Below are 26,781 nucleotides of genomic sequence, written 5' to 3' on the forward strand. Positions count from 1 at the left end.
GGTCCCTAGGCACCGTAATGATAATGCCAGAGCAGAAGTGAGTATGAATGGGAGTGTGTTGGTATCTGGGGAAGAAATTGATATCCTTGAAGTGAAATTTGACTCGAAACTGACCATGAAGAACCACGTTGTAAATCTTGCAAACAAAGCAGTCAGGAAGCTTACAGCACTCGACGTAGCTCGCATCTGCTTGTCAGTAAGGGTTGCAAGATTCGGGATGTGGCACAAGTACGCTCACACCTTGAGTATACTCCACTTTCTTGATTTTCTTGCCCCCCGCCCTCTCATCTGCGACTACTTGACAGAGTAGAGAACAGAACAAGACGTCTCATCTTTCGTCTGGACCCATCCTGGATAGATCTGCCATTTCAGCAGAGCCTTCAACACAGGACGGATGTGGGTGGCCTTACTGTTATGTGCAAGGCCAACATTGTCAAAGTACCACACTTGGATTCAGTTCGAGGACAGCGAGAGCAAGCTTTTATAACACAAGACGGGCAGAAAGCAACAACTTCACTCTGGCTGTACCCTTCTCCAGATCATCACTTCACCTGAGATTATTTATCCCCAGGATGACTCGAGTCTGGAACACATTCGTACAGGATTATGATGTCAACGAGATAAAGTCAACTGATCAAATGAAAATGCTGGCCCACAGATGGCTTCAACTTCATCGTGTTCCCAACTTATATGTTTCATAACAATAAAACTGCTTTCAAATGAGCTGGTGTAGGTAACAGCTCTTAACTTGTTAATAAGGTTAGGAATCCTTAACTTGTCAATACCTTCTCAATAAAGATAGGGATCCTTAACGTAACCTTGTCAAACCCTGAGTTAAAAGAAAAAAAAGAAAAGAGAGAAAGAGAGAGAGAGAGAGAGGAGAGGGAGGGGACGGGAGGTAGAAAGACAGACACAGATAGCGGGATGAGCATCGCCAGTGTTGACTCCCACAGCGTTTACACTCGTATGTGAGGGCCTTACCTCTAATTCCACTCATTTAAGGATTACCTTTCAAGGGCTACAGCATCCGTCAGCCTTAATGGCAGAGTGAGAGCGGAGAGATGTGCGTTTCACACCTTACACCTAATAGGACTTACAATCTATACTATTTATTTGTCGTTTACGAGACACTACCTGATAACCTTATTTTAAGGCCTTCCAGAATGAATTTTGTTATTCTCTCGTAACACACAATGGGTACCTAAAAATTTCAGTATGTGGTAATTATATATATATATATATATATATATATATATATATATATATATATATATATATATATATATATACACACATGTCGTTCCGAATATGTAAAACTGGTCAATTAGCAAGAACTCATTTAAAATTAAGTCCTTTCTGAAATTTTCTCTTATATGTGTAAAGATATATTTTTTCATTAATGTTAATGTAAAAATTTTTAATTTTGCACCAAAGAAATCTTAGAAAACTTACCTAACCTTATTATAACAAGAGTAATTTATTTTAGCATAACCCAACTAAATATATTTAAAATACGTTTACAGTAATTTAGTACTAAACAAACGCAATCAAATATATTTTTTTCGTTAGGTTCAGAATGATTTTGGCGAAATTATTGCATACACAAATTTTCACTTGTCTTATATGGCAAGATGAGCGTTGCTATTTAAGCCAAGATCGCAAGTTCTGCCTATTCGGCACGATATATATATATTATTTATATATATATATATATATATATATATATATATATATATATATATATATATATATATATATATATATATATATATATATACGTATATAAGGCAAGCAATAATTTTGCAAAAATCATTCTGAACCTTACGAAAAAGACTATATTTCATTGTTTCTTTATAATGTAATTATTGAAAACTTATCAAAAATACATTTAGTTGGAGTAGGCTAAATTAAATTGCGCTTGTTATAGTAAGGTTAGATATGTTTTTAAATCTTCTTTTGGCATAAAATATATTTTTTTTCGTTAAGCTTAGAATGATTTTTGCGAAATTACTGGCGTTGCTATTTAAGCCAAAATCGCAAGTTTTACCTATTCGCACGATATATATATATATATATATATATATATATATATATATATATATATATATATATATATATATATATATATATATATATATATATTATAGATATATGTCGTGCCGAATAGGCAGAACTTGCGATCTTGGCTTAAATAGCAACGTTCATCTTGCCATATAGGACAAGCGAAAATTTGTGTATGCAATAATTTCGCCAAAATCATTTTGAACCAAACGAAAAAAAAAATATTTCACTGTGTTTGTTTAGTATTAAATTACTGTAAACAAATCTAAAATATATTTAGTTGGGTTAAGCTAAAATAAATTGGAGCAAAATTAAAATTTTATACATTAACATTAATGAAAAAAATATATCTTTAAATGTAAAAGAGAAAATTTTAGAAAGGACATAATTTTAAATGAGTTCTTGATAATTGACCAGTTTTACATATTCGGCACGACATATATATATATATATACTGTTTATGATAAGAGCTTTGTAAAAGTTAGCATGAATTCACTATATTTAAAATGTTTAATTTAGGCTGCCTAAAGAGATGTTAGAAATATTTACTTTGTATTACATAAATTTAACAAAGTACGAAGAACATCTACGAAATTATGCATTTCAGTACATATCTTTCCTTCTTCGCTCTTGCTTCCCTCTCCCCTCCTTCCTTCCCAACACTACCATCTTTTTTCTTGCCTTACTTTCCCGTTCTTTCTCCGTAACCATACCTCTCCCAACCTATTGTCTTCTCTCTTGCTCCCCAGCCTCCTTTCTCTCCGTGTATTTTTTCTCCTCTCTTTATCCCTCTCATTGCTCTTTCCCCATCCTCCTCTCCCTCATCATTTTCCTCTCCCTCTCTTCTTGTTCCTACCTGATTCTATTCCTCACCCCATCTTTCTTTCCTACTTTATCCTTTTCTCTCCCCATCTTCCTCTCCCATTCCATCCATCTCTCACGTCCTATTTCTCTTCCCCTCCATCCTCCTCTTCCTCCTCCTCCTCTCAGCGCCCTCTCTCCGAAACATCCCCCCCACCCTTCAGTTCCCATTCCTCTCTCCCACCCTATCCTCTTCCATTTCTCTATCACTTTTTCCTTCTCTTCTCCTTTTCCCATCTCCATCCCTCTCTCTATCCATCATCTTCTCCCTCTTCCTTCTCTCTCCCCATTCTCTTCTCTCTCTCCCAAAAGTTCTACCTCCCTTCTCCACATAATCCTTTTAATCCTTCCTTAGTGGAGAAATATAAATCCATTACGTCCACTAATTGTTTTCATGTCACTGTTTTTATCCAGAATAAAGTTTTATGGAAAATCTCTATTAGACACAGTGTCGAAAAGGCTTCTGAAAAAGTTACAAATTCTATACATTTTAATTTAATCCGACCCCAGATAAATATATATAAAAGTCAGTGTCTGAAATTCTTCAGCTGAAGAGTTCTTGGAAAGCTTCATAAATGTATAACTATTTTTTTATGGAAGGAAATTGAAGCTCAAACAAAAGTAGTTTGTAATATTGTGTGTATAAAAAGTCAGCTTTTATTTCACTTTTTTCGCCTCCTTGAAATATTTACAAGTGATAATTGAATCAGTCTCATACACGGAACTAAGATTTCATTCATGTTCTGTCTTTGGCTCCGGTGCATGTTCAGCTCAACTGTTTTCTTTGTTTATTTTGACTAGAGTACATGCATACAAACAAGGAAAGTACATATAAGCCCGAAGTGCGCATGAGAGCATCTGGACAGGGGAGAATGGTTCTGGTAGTGAGGAGCGGATGGAAGAGCAGTGCTAAAGGATGGGACAAGAGTGGGAAAGAAAACTAGGACAGCTTTCTACAAAAATGGAGACAGAGCTTTCTGTGAAATTGGAAAAGAGGTTGGAGGAGGTGAAGAAGAATTGGGAGTCACAAGTCGAAACTGCAGTAGCCAGGATAAGAGTCCTAGAAGATGAGGTAAACAGGCTGAAGCGAGTTACAGGGGTTGTGACCAAAGAAGACACAGCATATGAAGCTGGGAGGGCCAACGGGAAGGAAGGAGGTATAACTTACACTAAGGCCATATCAGCCTACCAAGAGGGGCCAAGGAGTGAAGGGGAAGAGCAGCTGGGTGCAGGTGGGGAGGGGGATAGGTCAAATGCAGTGGCACGAACATGCCACCAACAGCTACTGGAAAAAACAAGGGAGAAAATGGTCACGTACAGACAGGAACCAGAGTCACAGAGGGAAAGGCAATGGGAGGAGGAGAGGGTGAAGTCAGTGTTTATTCATGGGCTTCAGGAGAGCGAGGGAAGGACACACACTGAAAGACGGCAGGCAGAAAGAAAGGAGATTGAGAATATCATCAAAGAAATAGGTGAAAAGGACATGTCCGAGATTGCAAATTTTCAGAGAATAGGGGGTTATTTGAACGGGAGAAAACGACCGATCAAGCTGATTTTCAGGAGAGAAACAGTGCAGAACAGGATCCTCCAAGAGAAACCACGGTTGAAGGACTCGGCAGAGACAGAACACCTAGACAGAACACAAACAGAATGACAGCAGCTGAGGGAGAGGACACAAAAGCGAAAGGAGCTAGGAGGAGAGACAAGGACAGAATCAGCAGAGGACAACCAGTGCACGGCAGAGTAGCAAAAGTAAGCACACACAGAACCATCCCCAGAACCCCACAACCAATCATGCTATCCCAATACAAACCACAATCCACAAACACAGCTCCTACCCAACACTCAGCTATAGAATCCCACAGAACACTGCCAGGTCCCCCACCCTCACAGACCCCCCAGAACACAGTGTTGAAGAAGAAACGGAAGGTATAGTACACCAACACTGATGGAATAAATAAGTGGGAGGAGTAGCACGAAAGAGTCAAAGAGGTATCACCGGACATTATAGCTCTCACAGAAACCAAGCTCACAGGTATGATAACAGATGCCATCTTTCCAACAGGATATCAGATCCTGAGAAAAGACAGAGGGAACAGGGGAGTGGAGGAGTGGCACTGCTGATCAAAAACCGATGGAATTTTGATGAGCTGGAGAGAGGAGAAAGAGGAGAAGGAAGAGATTAAATAGTAGGAACGCTTCAGTTTGGAGGCCCCAAGGTGGTAATTGCAGTGATGTATAACCCACCACAGAACAGCAGGAGGCCAAGGCAAGAGTATGATGAAAGTAATAGAGCGATGGCTGACACACTGGCTGAAGTGGCAAGAAGGGCTCATGCGAGCAGGGCAAAGCTACAGATCATGGGAGACTTCAACCACAAGGAAATCGATTGGGAGAACTTGGAGCCACAAGGGGGCCAAGAAACATGGAGGGCTAAGATTATGGAGGTGGTACTGGAAAACTTCATGTACCAACATGTAAGGGACACTACCAGAGAGAGAGGATGAACCAGCGAGACTGGACATAGTATTCACCTTGAGTAGTACAGAAATTGAGGACAACACATATGAAAGACCCCTTGGGGCCAGCGATCATGTGGTTTTAAGATTCGAATACACAGTAGAGTTACAAGTGGAGGGGTAAGCAGGAAGAGCTGGGCGAATGAAGCCAAACTACAAGAAAGGGGATTACGCGAGAATGAAGAACTTCCTTAACGGGGTTCAGTGGGATAGAGAACTGGCAGGGAAGTCAGTAAACGAGATGATGGAATATGTGACAACAATATGCAAGGAAGCTGAGGAGAGGTTTGTACCCAAGGGTAACAGGAATAATGAAAAAGCCAGGATGAGGCCATGGTTCTCTCAAAGGTACAGGGAGGCCAAAACCAAGTGTGCTAGGTAATGGAAGAAGTATAGAAGGCAAAGGGTCCAGGAGAATAAGGAGAGCAGTCGGAGAGCCAGAAATGAATGGCCCAAAGCTGTTGTACAGCCATATCAGGAGGAAAACAACAGTCAAGGACCAGGTAATCAGGCTAAGGAAGGAAGGAGGAGAGATCACAAGGAACGACCGCGAAGTATGTGAGCAACTCAACTTGTGATTCAAAGAAGTGTTCACAGAGGAGACAGAAGGGACTCCAGAAGGACACACGTCAAAGGCGATGGGGCTGGATAACATCTCTCCATGGGTCCTGAGAGAGGGAGCAGAGGCGCTATGTGTACCCCTAACAATATTCAATACATCTGTCGAAACAGGGAGATTACCTAAGGTATGGAAGAGGCGCAAATGTAGTCCCAATTTTTAAAAGAGGAAACGAGAAGCACTAAACTATAGACCAGTGTAACTGCCATGTACAGTATGCAAAGTCAGGGAGAAGATTATCAGGATAAGAGTGGTGGAACACCTAGAAAGAAATGAGCTTATGAGCAACAGCCAACACGGTTGCAGGGACGGGAAATCCTGTGTCGCAAATCTACTGGAGTTCTATGACAGGATGACAGTAGTAAGACAAGAGAGAGAGGAGTGGGTAGATTGCATTTTCTTGGACTGCAAGGTGTTTGACACAGTTCCACACATGAGATTAGTGCAAAAACTGGAGGACCAGGTAAGGATAACAGGGAAGGCACTACAATGGTTCAGGGAATACCTGTCAGGAAGACAGCAGCGAGTCATGGTACGTGGCAAGGTGTCAGAGTGGGTGCCTGTGACGTGTGGGTTTCCACAGGGGTCAGTCATAGGACCTGTGCTGTTTCTGGTATTTGTGAACGACATGACGGAAGGAATAGACTCCGAAGTGTCCCTGTTTACAGATGATGTGAAGCTGATGAGAAGAATTTAATCAGAAGAGGACCAGGCAGAACTACAAGCTGCAGGCCTGGTCCAGCAACTGGCTCCTGGAGTTCAACCCCAACAAGTGCAAACTCGTGAAGATTGGGGAAAGGCAAAGAAGACTGCAGACGGAGTTCAGTCAAGGGGGCCAGAGACTACAAACCTTACTCAAGGAAAAATATCTTAGAGTGAGTATAACACTAGGCACATCTCCTGAGGCGCACATCAACCAAATAACTGCTGCAGCATATGGGCGCCTAGCAAACCTAAGAACACCATTCCGACATCTTTAAAAGGAATCGTTCAGGATCCTGTACACCGTGTACGTTAGGCCTATATTGGAGTATGCGGCACCAGTTTGGAACCCACACCTAGCCAAGCACGTAAAGTAACTAGAGAAAGTGCAAAGGTTTGCAACAAGACTAGTTCCAGAGCAAAAGGAATTGTCCTACTAAGAAAGTTAAGGGAAATCGACTTGACGACACTGGAAGACAGGAGAGATAAGGGGGATGTCATAACAACATATAAAATACTGAGAGGAATCGATAAGGTGGACAAAGACAGGATGTTCCAGAGACGGGACACAACAACAAGGAGTCACAGTTGGAAGGTAAAGACTCAGATGAATCACAGGGATGACTCACGAAATCGTAATGACACAATTGCAAACAAACCATACCACGGTCGGGGATAGAACCCGCGAGTTCAATCCCCGTCCGTGATATGGTATAATCACAGAAGCGATGTAGTGGAGGCAGGATCCATTCATAGCTTTAAGCAGAGGTATGATAAAGCTCATGGTACAGGGAGAGTGACCCATTAGCGGCCAGTGAAGAGGCGGGGCCAGGAGCTATGAATCGACCCCTGCAACCACAACTGGGTGAGTAAAACTAGGTGAGTACAGGCGCACGCTCACACTCACTCCCGGAATGGGGCTCGCGCACACACACACACAAAACACACACACACACACACACACACACACACACACACACACACACACACACACACACACACTCACACACACACACACACATACACACATGACAAAATGGTAACTAACACACACACACACACACATACACACATGACAAAATGGTAACTAACACACACACACACACACACACACACACACACACACACACACACACAGGCACACACACACACACACAGACACAGACAGACACACACACACACACACACACACACACACATACACACACAGACACACACACACACAGACACACACACACACACAGACACGGACACACACACACACACAGACACGCACACACACACAGACACACACACACAGGCACACATCAACCAAATAACCGCTGCAGCATACGGGCGCCTGGCAAACCTGAGAATAGCGTTCCGATACCTTAATAAGGAATCGTTCAAGACACTGTACACTGTGTATGTTAGGCCCATACTGGAGTATGCAGCACCAGTCTGGAACCCACACCTGGTCAAGCACGTCAAGAAGTTAGAGAAAGTACAAAGGTTTGCAACAAGGCTAGTCCCAGAGCTCAAGGGAATGTCGTACGAGGAAAGGTTAAGGGAAATCGGACTGACGACACTGGAGGACAGAAGGGTCAGGGGAGACATGATAACGACATACAAGATACTGCGGGGAATAGACAAGGTGGACAGAGATAGGATGTTCCAGAGAGGGGACACAGGGACAAGGGGTCACAACTGGAAGCTGAAGACTCAGACGAGTCACAGGGACGTTAGGAAGTATTTCTTCAGTCATAGAGTTGTCAGCAAGTGGAATAGCCTAGCAAGTGAAGTAGTGGAGGCAGGAACCATACATAGTTTTAAGAAGAGGTATGACAAAGCTCAGGAAGCAGAGAGAGAGAGGATCCAGTAGCGATCAGTGAAGAGGCGGGGCCAGGAGCTGAGTCTCGACCCCTGCAACCACAATTAGGTGAGTACAATTAGGTGAGTACAGACACACACACACACACACACACACACACACACACACACACACACACACACACACACGCACACACGCATGCATGCATGCACATACAACAGGCGTAGTGTCTAATCGACACGTGCCTAGGCCCAAATGGTAACTAACACACACACGTTACACAAACGTTCATACACACGCACACTCTGATGCAAACTCACATACACAGCCTAGGGCAGGTAACACAAATTCTCTTTTCGTTCACTGTGGGCAGCAGCAAAACTGAGGAGCTGAGGAATGGTAAACCAGTGATCCAATGAGCAAGGAGTCCACGCTGAGGAGGAGGTGCAGCCTGCACGTCCATGCACAAAGAGGGAAATATTGAAACGTGGGGGAAATTCTTTTTGATCCTCGTATAAAGATGGAGAATATGATAAAAAGAGTATTAGAAGCAGACATGGTACAAGAGAGAAACGCTATTGCCGCTTAGGAAGTAGATCACATAAAAAAGATGAAGGAAAAACTAGAGGAGATGAAGAAAAAACTAGAGGAGATGAATGGAAGGAGATGTAAGGTAGAGGTAGCACTAAGTTCAACAGGAGCAGAGCCAGAAGCTAGGACTGAGGGGGCAAGCAAGACTTTTGTAATAAAGCTGGTAGAATTACCGACAATATGTAAAGTAAAAGGACACAAATGCAACTAATGTGACATTTTTATTGTGGCAACGTTTTGCTCTCCAGGAGCTTCGTCAAGCCGTTACAAACAGTACATGTACACAGAGGGTATATATAGGCTAAGGGTGAGGTGCAATACTAGTGGTAGTAGTAGTGATATAAGTTAGTAGTAGTAGTAGTATAGTAGTAGTAATAAAATATGTTAGAACAATTAACTCGCTCATGAGTAAAAGGATATAAAAGCTATAACTTGGGTAACATAAAAATAGATTAGACAAATATTTCTATTGGAGGCTGGATAGAGAATCTTCAGGCAAGGCTCAACGTAGTTGAACCGGCGATCCAGTTTACACTAGAAGAAGAGTCCAATGACAAGCTACCTTTCCTCGACGTCCTCATTCACAAAGTAGACAACAACCTAAGATTTCAAGTTCATCGGAAACCTGCCAATAAAAATGATCTCACACACTTCTATTCCAGTCAAGATACCAAGACCAAAAGAGGCATCATCATCGGGTTTTTCCTAAGAGCATACCGAATTTGTAGTCCTGAGTTTCTTGACGAGGAATGTACATACATTCACCGAACCTTCACAGATTTACATTTTCCTTCCTTTTTCATCAAAGATTGAAAGAAAAGAGCTCTTCAGATCATTAATTCTCCACGTACCAACACCACTCCCAACAAAGTTATAATTCTTCCCAACAGCCAGGTTGCACTGAACGTTTCTAAAGTACTTTCAAAAGCCACCACCAGAGTCGCCATCGCTTCCAGCACTTCGATAAAGGATCTAACCAGAACAAAATCCAAGCACCACGTACCAGTCAACGCAGGGGTTTACACTATACCCTGTGGAGGCTGCAACAAGATTTATGTAGGTGAAACAGCAAGAAACCTCGACACCCGCCACAATGAACACATTTACGCATGTAGGAACGATAACTTGAACAACGCCTGTGTACAACACCGAAATTCCACCAATCATCTCTTGAAATTCAGGGACGCCCAATTAGTGATCAAAGAAACCAATTTCCGCAGACGCAAGTACCTAGAATCTTCACTAATGGCTGTTTCTAATACAGTTAAACAAAACAAAGGCAGCTTCACCATCTCTGAAGTCTTAGCAAGAATCCTCCTGAAAACAGTAAACCCTGCCATCACATAGTCTCTCCTGTTAATACTACACAAGCACATTACAGAGAATGAACACTGAAACAGACCTTCTCTATCCAGCCTCCAATAGAAATATTTGTCTAACCTATTTTTATGTTACCCAAGTTATAGCTTTTATATGGAAATATAAACACATATTCAGTATAATGTGATCCTTTATTGACAACGTATCGCCCACACAGTGGGCTTTTTCAAGTCACAACGTTTCGCCCACTGTATGGGCGAAACGTTGTCAATAAAGGATCATATTATACTGCATTTGTGTTTATAATTCCATTGTGTCGGTATTTTATACCATTTATTTCCAGCTTTGTCAAGCCGTTACAAACAGTACTTGGACACAGAGGGTATATATAAGCTCAGAGTGAGGTGTAATACTAGTGGTAGTAGAAGTAGTAGTGATATAAGTTGTAGTAGTAGTAGTAGTAGTAGTAGTAGTAGTAGTAGTAGTAGTAGTAGTAGTAGTGGTAGTACAACATGTTAGAACAATTAACTCGCACATGATTAAAAGGATATAAAAGCTATGGAAATAAATGGTATAAAATACCGACACAATGGAAATATAAACACATATGCAGTATAATGTGATCCTTTATCGAAACGTTGTTTGTGACTTGAAAAAGCCCACTGTGTGGGCGAAACGTTGTCAATAAAGGATTACATTATACTGCATATGTGTTTATGTTTCCATATAAAAGCTATGACACATCTACCTGGGTGGAAGGTACGCGAGTACCTTACAACAGAAATTGCAGGACATCGGATTTTGAGATGCAAATTGTGCGTCTCACTCTTCAACTAAACCATCGGGATCATAGAAATTGCTGTTGAGTCGGACTGACAGATATTATCTTGTATACTCCGACTTGAACAGAACGTTACATGAGACGGGATAAATGAGGGAAAGAATAAGAAACAGTCGAAGACTGGATGGAGAATCAGTGAACACAATGACAGGAGAAGCAGCTCCGCCCCTAGCAGAACACTATGCCCAGCGCCACCAGCTGGATCCTCTGCCTCAAAGGGAACACCAAGCTTTGACAACAATGGTACCTCAAACCACAACCCCCACCCCTTCCCTCACTCAAAAACAGTAGCTATGAGCTAGCCATACTATGCCTCTTCCACACCTACTCCCCAGTCCTAAACCTTACCAGTGCTGGATCCTTTCTCACAACCCCTTCCTCATACCATCACCCAAACCCCCTACACTTTGCTCACATCTTCTCTTATTCAAACCCTGAGTCCCACCCCGCTTCCCTTCCAATGCAGATCCCCTCACAACAAGCCTTTACCCTCACACCAAACTTCCATCCACCCTCCGTGACACTTAAACAGGACCCTGAAAAAATGAAATGAACACAATAATGGAATGGAATAATGAACAGAAAGAAGTAATGAATGGGAAGAGCGAATAGTGGAGGATTCTTTAGACAATGAAACAATAAGAATGACTAAGCTTACAGAGGTGATTGCAGATGTGGTTTTTCCCAGGAGGATATCAAATAATGAGAAAGACTAGAGGAAGCAGAGCAGATAGAGGAGTAGCACTGCAGATCACAAACCAAGATGAATGGAATAAATGGAGGGGGAAGGGCCTTAAATGATTATATAATAGGGAAAATCAGGACTGGGGGAGCTAAGGAGATGATAGCAGTGATGTAACAACCCACCAGCAAACAGCAGAAAACCAAGGCAGGAGTATGAGGACGGCAACAGGGCAGAGGTGGCCACAATAGCAGAGGTAGCAAGGAGAGTTCACATTGTCAGTACAAAACTGCTGATCATGGGAGACTTCAATCATATATAAGGAAATTGACTGGGAATGTCTGTATCCACATGGTGGACCAAAATAGAGAGATATGCTGCTCACCTTGTGTTCACCTTAAGTGACTGATGTAGAGGACATCGAATGTATTACGAACCTTAGTGCTAGAGCCCATGCTGTTCTAAGGTTTGAATACCATGTGGAAGTTAATGTACTGAGGAATACAGTGTTAGGGAAAAGGACACAAGTGCAACTAATGTGACATTTTGTGGCAGCGTTTCGTTCTCCAGGAGGTTTATTAAGCCGTTACAAACAATCCATGGACACAGAGGGTATATATAGGCTTAGAGTGAGGTGTAATGCTAGTGGCAGTAGTAGTAGAATTATTAGTTGTAGTAGTAGTAGTACAATATGGTAGAACAACTACTATTGCTACTACTACTACAACTAACATTACTAATACTACTACTACCACTAGTATTACACCTCACTCTAAGCCTAAATATACCCTCTGTGTCCATATACTATTTGTAACGGCTTGATAAAGCTCCTGGAGAGCGCAACGTTGCCACAATAAAATGCCACATTAGTTGCACTTGTGTCCTTTTACTTAACATATTGTCGGTAATTCTACCAACTTTAATACAAAAATACAGTGCGTGAATGAAGGAGAAACTTAACTTCAAAGGAAGACTATGACCGTATGAGGCAATTCCTAAGGAGAGTTACATGGAAAGGGTGCTAGAAAGGAGCAGCAAATGAAATGATAGTGTGTGTAGCTAGAATTGAGGCAAGGTATAGATTCATTCTTAGAAATAGAAGAGACTCATGGAAGAGCAAAATGATCTCATTGTTCATCCAAAGTTGCAGGGAGGTAAAAACTAAAAGTGGGAGTGCATGGGAGACACAGAGGAATCAAAGAATCCCAGAGAATGGGGAAGCAAGGAAAAGGATAGGAAATGAGTATGTGTGGGTTGAAGAAATACTGAAGGCCAACTTGAAATTGACATAGCATAAACAATCAAATATGAGCCAAAGTTGTTACACAGCAACATCAGAAGGAACACAACAGTGAAGTTCCAGGTAATAATGCTGAAGAAGGAAGGAGGAGAGCACACATGAAATAATCACGAAATCTGCAAGAAGCTGAATGGAAGATTTACGTATTTTCGGTGGAAACAGAGGCATTACCAGAGTAAAGGAGGAAGAGCTCATGGACAAAATATACACTACTGGAGAAGAGGTGAAGAAATTTGTGAGAGAGCTGGATACCTAGAAGGCAATAAGAACAAATAACTCTCTATGGATTCTGAAAGAGTGAACAGAAGACCTGCTGGAACCAATATCAGCTATCTTTAACAAGTCATTTGATATAGGGAAGGTAGCAGAGGTGCAGTAAACAGCAAATGAAGTTCCACTATTTAAGAAAGATGACAGGTAGTATTAGACTACAAACCAATATCACTGACATGCATAGTAAGATAATCGAGATCATCATCTACACAAGAAAGAGAACTGAATCACCAAGAAAGGAGCGGGGTTTATAAGCTGCAATCACCATAATTTTTAGAAAGGATAAATCTTGACTCGCAAATCTCTTAGAGTTATATGACAAAGTAACTAAATTGAGGAAAGAGCTAGAGGAATAGGTGGATTGCATATTTTGGTCTGTAAAAGGCGTCGGGTACAATACCTTATAAGAAACTGGGACAAAAGCTACAAGAGCAGGCAGGAATATCAGGGAAGGCATTACAGTAGATCAATTTGAGAGTAAGACACATGTGCAACATCTGTGTATCTTTATTGTAGACGTTTCGCCATCCAGTGGCTTTATCAATACAAATTCCAGGACATAACTTGAAGACAGTAGAACTATGTACAGAAGATGAGGTAATCAGTCCCTCAACCTAGGAGTAGGTGCGAACAGCACCATAGTCGTGGAGATTCTGAAGCAGAAGAAAGAATCCTGGCGCTTATATAGTAACGTCAGGTGAAGCAGACGAGGGCAAATTCACTGGTGGGCGGGATACCCCAGTGGAAGTAGGTCCTTCCCAAAGAGATGGGTTAATTGTAGTAGTAGTTGTCGCAGTTGTGAAGGTTATGTACATGTCCTCAGAATTAAGATTCCATGATGTTGCAGTGTCTGACAAGTTGTGTACGAATGGTATATAATACCGACAAGATGAGAGTAAGACACATGTGCAACATCTGTGTATCTTTATTGTAGACGTTTCGCCATCAAGTTATGTCCTGGAATTTGTATTGATAAAGCCACTGGATGGCGAAACGTCTACAATAAAGATACACAGATGTTGCACATGTGTCTTACTCTCATCTTGTCGGTATTATATACCATTCGTACACAACTTGTCAGACACTGCAACATCATGGAATCTTAATTCTGAGGACATGTACATAACCTTCACAACTACGACAACTACTACTACAATTAACCCATCTCTTTGGGAAGGACCTACTTCCACTGGGGAATCCCGCCCACCAGTGAATTTGCCCTCGTCTGCTTCACCTGACGTTACTATATAAGCGCCAGGATTCTTTCTTCTGCTTCAGAATCTCCACGACTATGGTGCTGTTCGCACCTACTCCTAGGTTGAGGGACTGATTAGCTCATCTTCTGTACATAGTTCTACTGTCTTCAAGTTATGTCCTGGAATTTGTATTGATAAAGCCACTGGATGGCGAAACGTCTACAATAAAGATACACAGATGTTGCACATGTGTCTTACTCTCATCTTGTCGGTATTATATACCATTCGTACACAGTAGATCAAGGATTACTAAACAAGAGCAAAGCAATAAGCTACTGTCATGAAGGTGGTGTTAGTATAGGCAACTGTGTGGAGTGGGGATTCCAAAAGGATCACTACTGAGACTAATTCTCTTCATGCTTACGTGAACGATGTAACAGAAGTAATCGTGTGAGAGATTATCTTGCATGCAGATGACTTGCAGTTAATGAAGAGAATGTAATCAGGCGTTTAAATGAAGAAGCTACAAATGGAACTAAACAAGGTGCAACACTGGTCTCAGAAGTGGCTCTTAGAATTTAACCCCAGCAAATGCAAAATCATGAAAATTAGGAAATTGACAACGTAATCAGAAAGAGGACTGGCTTGGGTAACAAAGGCTGCAAACCTTCCTGAGAGAAGAGGTAGGTATAGTTCCGAGTCTAGTGCCTGACGCTCACATCAACCAAATAATCTCTGCAGCAAACACAAGCCTGGAAAATCTAAAAGTAGCTTTCAGGAAAGCCAACAAGGAGTCATTCACTGTCATAAACACAGCAAATGTGAGGCCCATCTTGGAGTATGCAGCCCCAGTATGGAACCCACATCTGATAAAGCATATCAAAAGGGGGGAATCATGTATATGTGGGCATGGGCACAGCAAGAAGTTAAATAATGCAAATGAGCCACAGAGCTGTAAGAATAGTTACGATAGCGCTCAGAGGACATCCAATAGTAGGTAACGGTGAGGCAGAGCCTGTAGCTGAGACTCGACTCCTGTAACTAAATATGGGTGAGGTGATAATGTGAGCGCGCGCATAAACACAAACGAGCACATACACACAAGCACATACACACGCACACACACGCACGCACACACACACACACACACACACACACACACACACACACACACACACACGTACTCATATACAACAGGCCTAGTGTCTAATCGACATGTGCCTAGGACAAAATGGTAACTTACACACACACACACACACACACACACACACACACACACACCACACACACACACACACACACAAACACACACACACACACACACACTACACACACACTAAACACAACACACACGCAACACTAGTCCTAGAGCTAAGAGGCATATCCTACGAGGAGAGGTTAAGGGAAATTGACTTTACAACACTAGAGGACAGGAAGGATAGGGGGACATGATAACATATAAAATACTAAGAGGAATCGACAAGGTGGATAGAGATAAGATGCTCCAGAGATGGAACACAGCGACAAGGCGTCAAAATTGGAAGTTGAAGACTCAGATGAGTCACAGAGATATTAGGAAGTATTTCTTCAGTCAAAGAATTGTCAGACAGTGGAATAGTCTGGAAAGTGATGTGGTGGGGGCAGGATCCATACATATCTTTAAGAAGAGTTATGATAATGTTCACAGAGTAGGGAGTGAGTGACCAAGTAGCGACCGGTAAAGAGGCGGGGGCCAGGACCTATGGCTCGACCCCTGCAACCACAATTAGGTGAGTACAGGTGAGTACAACTAGGTTAGTACACCACACACACACACACACACACACATATACACAGGCTGCAGGCCTGGTCTAGAAACTGGCTCCTGGAGTTCAACCCCACCAAGTGCAAAGTCATGAAGATTGGGAAAAGGCAAAGAAGACCGTACACGGAGTACAGTCTAGGGGGGGCCAGAGACTACAAACTTCACTCGAGGAAAAGGATCTTAGTGTGAGTATAACACCAGGCACATCTCCTGAGGTGCAGATGAACCAAATAACTGCTACAGCATACCTAAACTTAAGAACAGCATTCCGACATTATTGCGACCCCTGAACGGGTCACAATGTATATAATGTATATTATCTGTTCATATAAGTTTATATTGCTTATATTTGCGATAATAGCTAAATCGCAAATATATTGCTTCATATTATTATTTGACTTAGTTATATTATTAGGTAGGATGTAACATTTATATATTATTCAGTGCTCATAGTTTGAGTGCTAAGTAGCTGACGGCCTTGTCTAACAAGTGTTTTGCTGGTTTCCCTGCCGGCTTTTCTGTTGCTGGGCAGCAGCATGGAGAGTCATGTGATTAGGGGGAGTAATCACACATCGCCTGTAGCAGTCTGCCTGGGCTGCACTCCCTCTTGTCTGTTTGACGTTCTTCGAACAAGACGTGTCTAGCTCTCCCTTGCTGGCCCTTGTTGGAAGATCATCTCTGTCGCTTTCTTGTTGTTGGTTTTGTGTAACTCTGTTCACAGAGCATAGCCTACACTTAGTGATTTTCGACGTTGTACTGAGGTTGTGTCTCTTATAGACACTCTGAGAAACTCAGGTCCTGAGCTGTAGTTTCTGTCCTAATTTGTACTGGTATCTGTGTACTGTCACAGTCGGGGATTTTCTAATGCTGAACTTAGATTCAGTAGTATGGGAGTTTTGTGACTTTTGTGGAGGATCTGCAGATGTGATATGTGCCTTGAGCACAATACTACTGTACACGAGAGAAGTGATTATTTTGATTATGTTCATTACATTAATTTAATTTGATAACATACGCCTAGAATTTTATTATTAATAAGCTTACTAAATTTTAATTTCTTTAGTTAGTAGCCTACCAGTTGTAATCCTGAAGCACTATTAAATCTTACTGAATTCTAATGGATAATTGGAACAGGATACTGACTACTTGTTACAAAAACCCAGTAACAGGCTGGATGTTAGAAGGGCAGTCCTTTCTAGTATTCACTGGAGATCTCTATGCTTATTAGAAATCGCGTTTTTCTTTAACAGACATCTCAATAAGGAATCGTTCAGGACCCTGTACACCGTGTATGTCAGGCCTATATTGGAGTATGCAGGACCAAACATTAAAATGGTATAAAATACCGACAGGTTGTTAGGTAAGACACATATGCAACAGTTAGGTATCTTTATTATGAAACGTTTCGCCTACACAGTAGGCTTCTTCAGTCAAGTACAGAAAAGTTGATAGAAGCAGAAGATACTTGAAGACGATGTAATCAGTCCATCACCCTTAAAGTTTTGAGGTGGTCAGTCCCTCAGTCTGGAGAAGAGCATTGTTCCAAGGTATGAAACAATATGGAGATGAAGTGACAGGATGGAGCTTTTTATAGCGCCAAGAGGTGAGACGTAGGCCACTAGGAGAGGTAAGAACTCAGATGCTGAGAGGTCAGGTCCCTCTCAAATCCAGCCGCTCTCACTAGTGGAAGTTGTCGAAGTTGATTGCAGGTCTGTACCAAGATACCCTACGTCTCACCTCTTGGCGCTATAAAAAGCTCCATCCTGTCACTTCATCTCCATATTGTTTCATACCTTGGAACAATGCTCTTCTCCAGACTGAGGGACTGACCACCTCAAAACTTTAAGGGTGATGGACTGATTACATCGTCTTCAAGTATCTTCTGCTTCTATCAACTTTTCTGTACTTGACTGAAGAAGCCTACTGTGTAGGCGAAACGTTTCATAATAAAGATACCTAACTGTTGCATATGCAGGACCAGTTGGAACCCACACCTAGCCAAGCATGTAAGGAAATTAGAGAAAGTGCAAAGGTTTGCAGCAAGACTAGTCTTGGAGTTAAGGGGTATGTCCTACGAGATGTTAAGGGAAATCGACCTGACGGCACTGGAAGACAGGAGAGATAGGGATGATGTAATAATGGCATATAAAGTACTGAGTGGAATCAACAAGGTGGACAGAGACAGGATGTTCCAGAGTTGGGAAACAGCAAAAAGAGCTTACAATTGGAAGCTAGAGACTCAGATGAATCACAGGGATGTTAGGAAGTATTTCTTTAGTTACAGAGTTGTCAGGAAGTGGAATAGTCTGGGAAGTGATGACGTATGATAAAGCTCATGGAGCAGGAAGAGTGACCTAGTAGCGACCAGTGAAGAGGCGGGGCCAGGAGCTGTGACTCGACCCCTGCAACCACAACTAGGTGAGTACACACACACACACACACACACACACACACACACACACACACTCATGCATGTAAGAACATAAGGAGTAAGGAACACTGCAACAGGCCTACTGGCCTATGCGAGGCAGGTCCAATTCTCCCACCGGCTTAAGCCAACGCCTTGACCTGGTCTGGTCAGTCACATCACTTAAGGGAGGTGCACGGCATCCGACCTAGTAGCACAAGCTAGTTAGGTCCAACTCACACCCACCCACATCCACTCATGTATTTATCCAACCTATTTTTAAAACTACACAACGTCTTAGCTTCTATGACGTTACTCGGGAGTTCCACTCATCCACAACTCTGTTACCAAACCAGTGCTTTCCTATATCCTTCCTGAATCTAAATTTTTCCAATTTAAAACCATTGCTGTAAGTCCTGTCTATATTAGATATTTTTAGCACGCTAATTACATCCCCTTTATTAATTCCTGTTTTCCATTTATACGCTTCAATCATATACCCTCTAATTCTACGCCTTTTTTAGAGAGTGCAGATTCAGGGCCCTCAGTCTATCCTCATAGGGTAGATTTCTGATACATGGGATCAACTTTGTCATCCTCCTTTGTACGTTTTCCAGAGCATTTACATCCATTCTGTAATACGGTGACCAGAACTGTGCAGCATAGTCTAAATGAGGCCTAACCAAAGATATATAGAGTTGAACAACCAGAGGACTTCTATTATTTATACTTCTTGCTATGAAGCCAAGGATCCTGTTAGCTTTATTGCTAGCACCTATGCACTGTCTTGATTTTAGATTACTGCTAACCAGAACTCATAAATTCTTTTCGCTATCTGTAACACTAAGATCTACATTATTTAGTTTATATGTGGCTAGGTTATTTTCCTGTCCAATATATACAACAGGCCTAGTGTCTAATCGATATGTACCTAGGACAAAATGGTAATACACACACACACACACACACACACACACACACACACACACACACACAGGAGCTGAATTTCGACCCTTACAACCACACACACTGAGATCAAAGCCATAAATTGCTTCATTGTGGTTTATGACGTCATTTGCTATATCGTTAGGTTGATGACGCAATATGTCTTGATAGTCCGGGTAATAGCTGCACAAACCCAGACTCAAGACTGGGTCCAAACCAGTGTCAAACAACAGTGTGTGTGTGTGTGTGTGTGTGTGTGTGCATGCGCGCGCTTCCTTACGTCTACTTCGAGGGAATTCCGTGGATCAACGCCCCCGCGGCCCGGTCCAGGACCAGGCCGACCACTGTAGTGTTTTCCTTGTAATTCCTGCCTGCTCCTATAGCTTGTGTACCAGTCTCATGAGGATTAATTTATCTTCTAGTTCGTTCCCCATGGCACTTTGTTTAGGTTTTACTTCACACCAACAGTTTGCTCTTTTGAAGTCAGGTTTGTCTCTTCCTTCATGCTCTGTATTCCTCACTACGTTCACTTCCACAGGCAAATCGAACATCACTGCATGGTCGCTTGCACAAGAGGATTCTTAAATTTAACGCTTCTTACATCATTGTCACTTAGGGTGGATACACAGTCCACCACGCTGGTTCGTCATCTCTACAAAGTTGTGTCACTGACTTGTTGACACATCACCTCCAACAGCTTAGATCTCCATGTTTCCGGTCTGTCTGTTTTTTATGGTTTAAGTCTTCCACGATCAGTAGTTGTGCACTGCTCACGTGGGCTCTTCTAGCTACCTCTGCTATTGTGATTATAACTGCCCTGATGCTGTCGTCATATTCCAGTCTTGGTCTCTTTCTGCTGCGTAGTGGGTTGTATATCACAGCTGTCATCACCCTGAGTGCCCAAGTTCTAAGTGTCCCTATGATGTAGTCATTCCATCCCCCCAGGTTCATTCTGTTCATCTCAAAAATAAACTGGTTCTTGATCATCAATGTTATGCCTCCACCTGCTCTGTTTTCCCTGTCCTATCTCAGTATTTGATATTCTTCTGGGAAAAACACATCTGAAATCACATCTGTACGGTTGGTCTCTGTTATTGCTACAATGTCTGGGATGCCTCCACTATTCGCCCTTTCATTCATCGATCTTTATTTGTTATCCCATCTACATTAGTGCACCACACTCTCAATTTCGTTTACGTTCTTGTGTTCATGTTTTTGGGATTCTATTCTCCTTGTTCTTGTGTCAGAGAAGGAATAGGTACTGGGAAAGGGAGGGTGGAGATTTAGGGTGTGGGTGAGCTCTAGTTGTGGGGTGGATATTGCACTGGAAACGGGTAGGACTGTGAGTGAAGAGGAACAAGGGGAAAGGGGAGTTGGAGAATGTGATGGAGAGTTGTGAGAAAGAATCCCTCACTGGTTGGGGCTAGGAGTAGGGATGTAGGAGGAGAGGCTGGGGGAAGGTTATGGTTTGTTCATAGTTGTTGTGTTTGAGTGAGACGGGGATCTGGATCTGAGGAACTATTTGTGTTGGAACTTTGTGTACACCCAGAGGCAAAGCTTCCACATTGTGTGTGTGTGTGTGTGTGTGTGTGTGTGTGTGTGTGTGTGTGTGTGTGTGCGTGTGTGTGTGTGTGTGTGTGTGTGTGTGTGTGTGTGTGTGTGTGTTGCGCAAATGCAATTAGCGAGGAAAAACTTTCTTTGCAATGCTTAGGCAGCCGACGGTGCCCTGCCAGGGTGCCATGCCAGGGTGTTGACGGTGCCCTGCCAGGGTGCCATGCTAGGGTGTTGTTATTGCTGTCCCTGTTGTCGTTGACGCTGATGTTCTATTCGTCGTTGTCATAATTGTTGTTGCCGTTCTTATTATCACTGTTATCGTTGCTATCGCTGTTTCCGTTACCAGTATTATTGTTATTGTCGTAGTTATCGTTGTTGCAGCTCCAGATGTTGCCGTTGCAGTTGCAGTTGTTGTTGCCATTGCCCCTGACGCCGCCGCCGCCGCCACCGTTACTGGATGTTATGATTAGTCAGAACATCCTTGGAAATGAAGTGCCAAAGAAATTGATACTAATAAGAAAGATGGATTTTGGGTTAAGTGAAAAACGTAATTGCCACAAGATATATTTTATGTTTGGTCCGACTTCTCATTTCCTAACGAAGAATCATCGGTGACGGAAGACAAGGTTTAGAGAGTAAATCTAAAAGGTGTGACTTCCTATAACAATGGTTCAGCAATTTGTACTGACAAACGAAAGAGGATTTTGGAGGCGTCTGGCTGTAAATTCTACAGGTTTCCACAGCATTTCGAAGTTTTCTTGTGGAACATCTGCTTACGCCCTTTGAATAGATCAGTAATAATTTACCCTTCTCTGAAGCACTGGATCCATATACGTACAATACACAAAACGAGAACGTGTCGGCAATACGATTCATGAGAATATAGAAAGGTGATGGCCAAGAAGTCTTTATGATGATGACGTAGTTAAAAGAGCTGCTGTAAATGAATGGTATACAATACCGACAAGTTGAAGAATTAAGATACATTTTCTACATCTGGATATCTTTATTTGTAGACCTTTCACCAACCAGCAGCTTTATCAATACAATACAAGGATATAATGTGAAGAATGTGGAATTATATACTGACGATGAGGTAATCAGTCCCTCAGCCTTCGAGCTGGTGAAGAGTACCGTAGTCTTGAAGAATCTGAAGCACAGGCAGCAAGGCTGTCGCTTATATACTGGCGTCAGATGAGGAAAGTGCAGCAGACGAAAGCATTGTCACTGGTAGACGGGATTTCCCAGTGGAAGTAGGTCATCTGTGTCTAATTCTTCAACTTGTCGGTATTGTATACCATTAATGTACAAGTTATCAGACAGCCTACCAGTGATAATGACTTCGTCTGACGATGGTATATAAGTGCAAAACTTTATGTCTGCTTCAGATTCTTCAAGACTTCGGTCCTCTTCACCAACACCGAGGCTGAGGGACTGATTACCTTAGCTTATTTACATAATTCTACATTCTTCACATTATGTCCTTGTATTGTACTGATAAAGCCACAGGTTGGCGAAAATTCTATAAAGATACCCAGATGTTGTCTGTGTCTAATATGAGGGGCTCAACTCATGCACAGGTGGCATAGGAGAAAAAAATGTGAACATGCAATTCATGACAGTCATAAAACAATTCTCCGTAATTCTCTTGTCAAAAGAAAACATAAATATGTCTTAAAAACACCAGGAATGTTAAAAAAAAAAACTTAACCCAGAGTCTCTCCGAAGCCCAAGACGATGACGAAAAATGAAAGATGTGTCTAGAGGGATAAAGTACAAAACATATCAGTGAATCAACATGTAATGTGGTGGATAAATAGTTCAGAGAACCGACAAGACGATGAATTAGACACAGAAAAGATTGATCACATTGACTTCAGACTGAGGGACTGATTACCTCAAACTCCTTGTGATCTTCAACCATTCTTTTCTATACTGAACAAAGGAAACCACTAATTAGCGAAACGTTTGACAATAAACATACCCAAGTGTTACACATGTGTCTAATTCATTATGTGATGTAGTGGAGAGACTTTACGGGAAGAATTCAGTCAAACAGTTGTTTCAACAAGTCATCGGACATTTTGCTTACTGAACCTTCCCATGCTATATATCACAGATCGCGCTGAAAAACTCAAAAGATCTTCATTACTGGAATCATTTTCCACACTGGTAGAAGCTTACCTTTGCCAGGTACTCACAATATTGGACCTGAATGAGTTGGTTCATGTGACAGCCTTTTGATAGGGGCAAGGCAGTCTAGGTGCTCAAGAGAGACAATCATTAGTCGTATAAATCAGGGAACCGGTGGAGCTTTAAACCCAAGGCAAGTGTGTCCTAAAACTCCCAAGCCAATTGCTTATCCATTCGGACGGGTGGCACAGGCCTGCGAGTTTTAGTGTTCATTTGCAATGTGTTCGAACTTCACCCGTTCTGTGATTTGTTTACAGTAGTGATTTAACGATTTCGTGAGTCATAACAGTCGCATGTGTGTGACTTAGTTGTAATATAACGGCAAAGTTTGAGTTATGCATCTGAGTGCGGCTACAATGTTCCAGATCAGGAAGTCTACCAAAACAGAGATATTATTTTTTTTTTGCTATATTTAGCACTGCCTGAATATAATGTTGCTAAAATTTAAAATCTATAATTGAAATGGGTTATTTTCAACAAGTGCACTGTTTAAAAGTAATAAATATAGCATTAAATAATATATTTAAAATCGGTGTGATGCTGTAACAATATACAGTGTTAGGTACATCAATATACAGTGCTAGGTACATCAATATGCAGTGCTAGGTACATCAATATACAGTGCTAGGTACATCAATATACAGTGCAAGGCACATCGATATACAGTGCTAGGTACATCAATATACAGTGCTAGGTACATCAATATACAGTGCTAGGTACATCAATATACAGTGCTAGGTACATCAATATACAGTGCAAGGCACATCGATATACAGTGCTAGGTACATCAATATACAGTGCAAGGCACATCAATATACAGTGCAAGGCACATCGATATACAGTGCTAGGTACATCAATATACAGTGCTAGGTACATCAATATGCAGTGCTAGGTACATCAATATACAGTGCTAGGTACATCAATATACAGTGCAAGGCACATCAATATACAGTGCTAGGTACATCAATATACAGTGCTAGGTACATCAATATACAGTGCTAGGTACATCAATATACAGTGCTAGGTACATCAATATACAGTGCTAGGTACATCAATATACAGTGCTAGGTACATCAATATACAGTGCTAGGTACATCAATATACAGTGCTAGGTACATCAATATACAGTGCAAGGCAAATCAATATACAGTGCTAGGTACATCAATATACAGTGCTAGGTACATCAATATACAGTGCTAGGTACATCAATATACAGTGCTAGGTACATCAATATACAGTGCTAGGTACATCAATATACAGTGCAAGGCAAATCAATATACAGTGCAAGGCAAATCAATATACAGTGCAAGGCACATCAATATACAGTGCTAGGCACATCAATATACAGTGCTAGGTACATCAATATACAGTGCTAGGTACATCAATATACAGTGCAAGGCACATCAATATACAGTGCTAGGCACATCAATATACAGTGCAAGGCACATCAATATACAGTGCTAGGTACAACAATATACAGTGCTAGGTACATCAATATACAGTGCAAGGCACATCAATATACAGTGCTAGGTACATCAATATACAGTGCTAGATACATCAATATACAGTGCAAGGCACATCAATATACAGTGCTAGGTACATCAATATACAGTGCTAGGTACATCAATATACAGTGCTAGGCACATCAATATACAGTGCTAGGTACATCAATATACAGTGCTAGGTACATCAATATACAGTGCTAGGTACATCAATATACAGTGCTAGGTACATCAATATACAGTGCTAGGTACATCAATATACAGTGCTAGGTACATCAATATACAGTGCTAGGTACATCAATATACAGTGCTAGGTACATCAATATACAGTGCTAGGTACATCAATATACAGTGCAAGGCACATCAATATACAGTGCTAGGTACATCAATATACAGTGCTAGGCACATCAATATACAGTGCTAGGTACATCAATATACAGTGCTAGGTACATCAATATACAGTGCTAGGTACATCAATATACAGTGCTAGGTACATCAATATGCAGTGCTAGGTACATCAATATACAGTGCTAGGTACATCAATATACAGTGCTAGGCACATCAATATACAGTGCTAGGTACATCAATATACAGTGCTAGGTACATCAATATACAGTGCTAGGTACATCAAACATAACATTGAATGACAGAAGTTTTAGACAGGTTCCTTCTAGGGGAGTGCCATGCTGCTGGTGAGGGTATCTTGATCCAAGGAGTTAAATATAAACTCTCAGAGAGAGAGAGAGAGAGAGAGAGAGAGAGAGAGAGAGAGAGAGACAGAGAGACAGACAGACAGACAGACATACAAAGAGACACAGACAGAGAGGCAGACATAGAGAGAGAGGCAGACGTAAAGAGACAAAGAAGCAGACACACAGAAACATCAAGACAGACATACAGAAACAGACAGGCAAATAGAGACAGACAAACTTATACAAATAAGGTATATTTATTATTTAGGAAATGAATATACACAGCCTAAGCAATATTAATAACATCGTGTGTGAGGCTGAAAATCGATACATATAATCTGGCGTTAATCGTATTTCTGATTGTCGAAGATCCTCTGTAAGTTGACAATTAATTTGGAATCATTGGCTCAAGCAGAGCAGAGAATTACAGCAGGACCAGGAGCCAGAGACCTGCTGTTAACTATGAGTTGTTGGTGGGACCTGTGTAGTGTGACCTGTGTGGTGCTAAAGTGGTGATACCTGTGTGGTGTGATCTGAGTGGTGATACTGGTGTGACCTGTGTGGTATTACCTGAGTGGTGATACCTGTGTGGTGTGACCTGTATGGTGCTACTTGAGTGGTGATACCTGTGTGGTGAGATCTGAGTGGTGATACTGGTGTGACCTGAGTGGTGTTACTGATGCGACCTGTGTAGTGATACCAGTGTGGTGTTACTAGTGTGACCTGTGTGGTGCTACCTGTGTGGTGTTACCTGAGTGGTGATACCTGTGTGATGTTACTAGTGTGACCTGTGTGGTGCTACCTGTGTGGTGTTACCTGTGTGGTGTTACCTGAGTGGTGATACCTTTGAGGTGTGACCTGTGTGGTATTACTGATGTGATGTGGCCTGTGTGGTTTTATTGGTGTGGA

This window comes from Cherax quadricarinatus, chromosome 21 (genome assembly GCF_038502225.1).
Source record: "Cherax quadricarinatus isolate ZL_2023a chromosome 21, ASM3850222v1, whole genome shotgun sequence".
Taxonomy (NCBI): Eukaryota; Metazoa; Arthropoda; class Malacostraca; order Decapoda; family Parastacidae; genus Cherax; species Cherax quadricarinatus.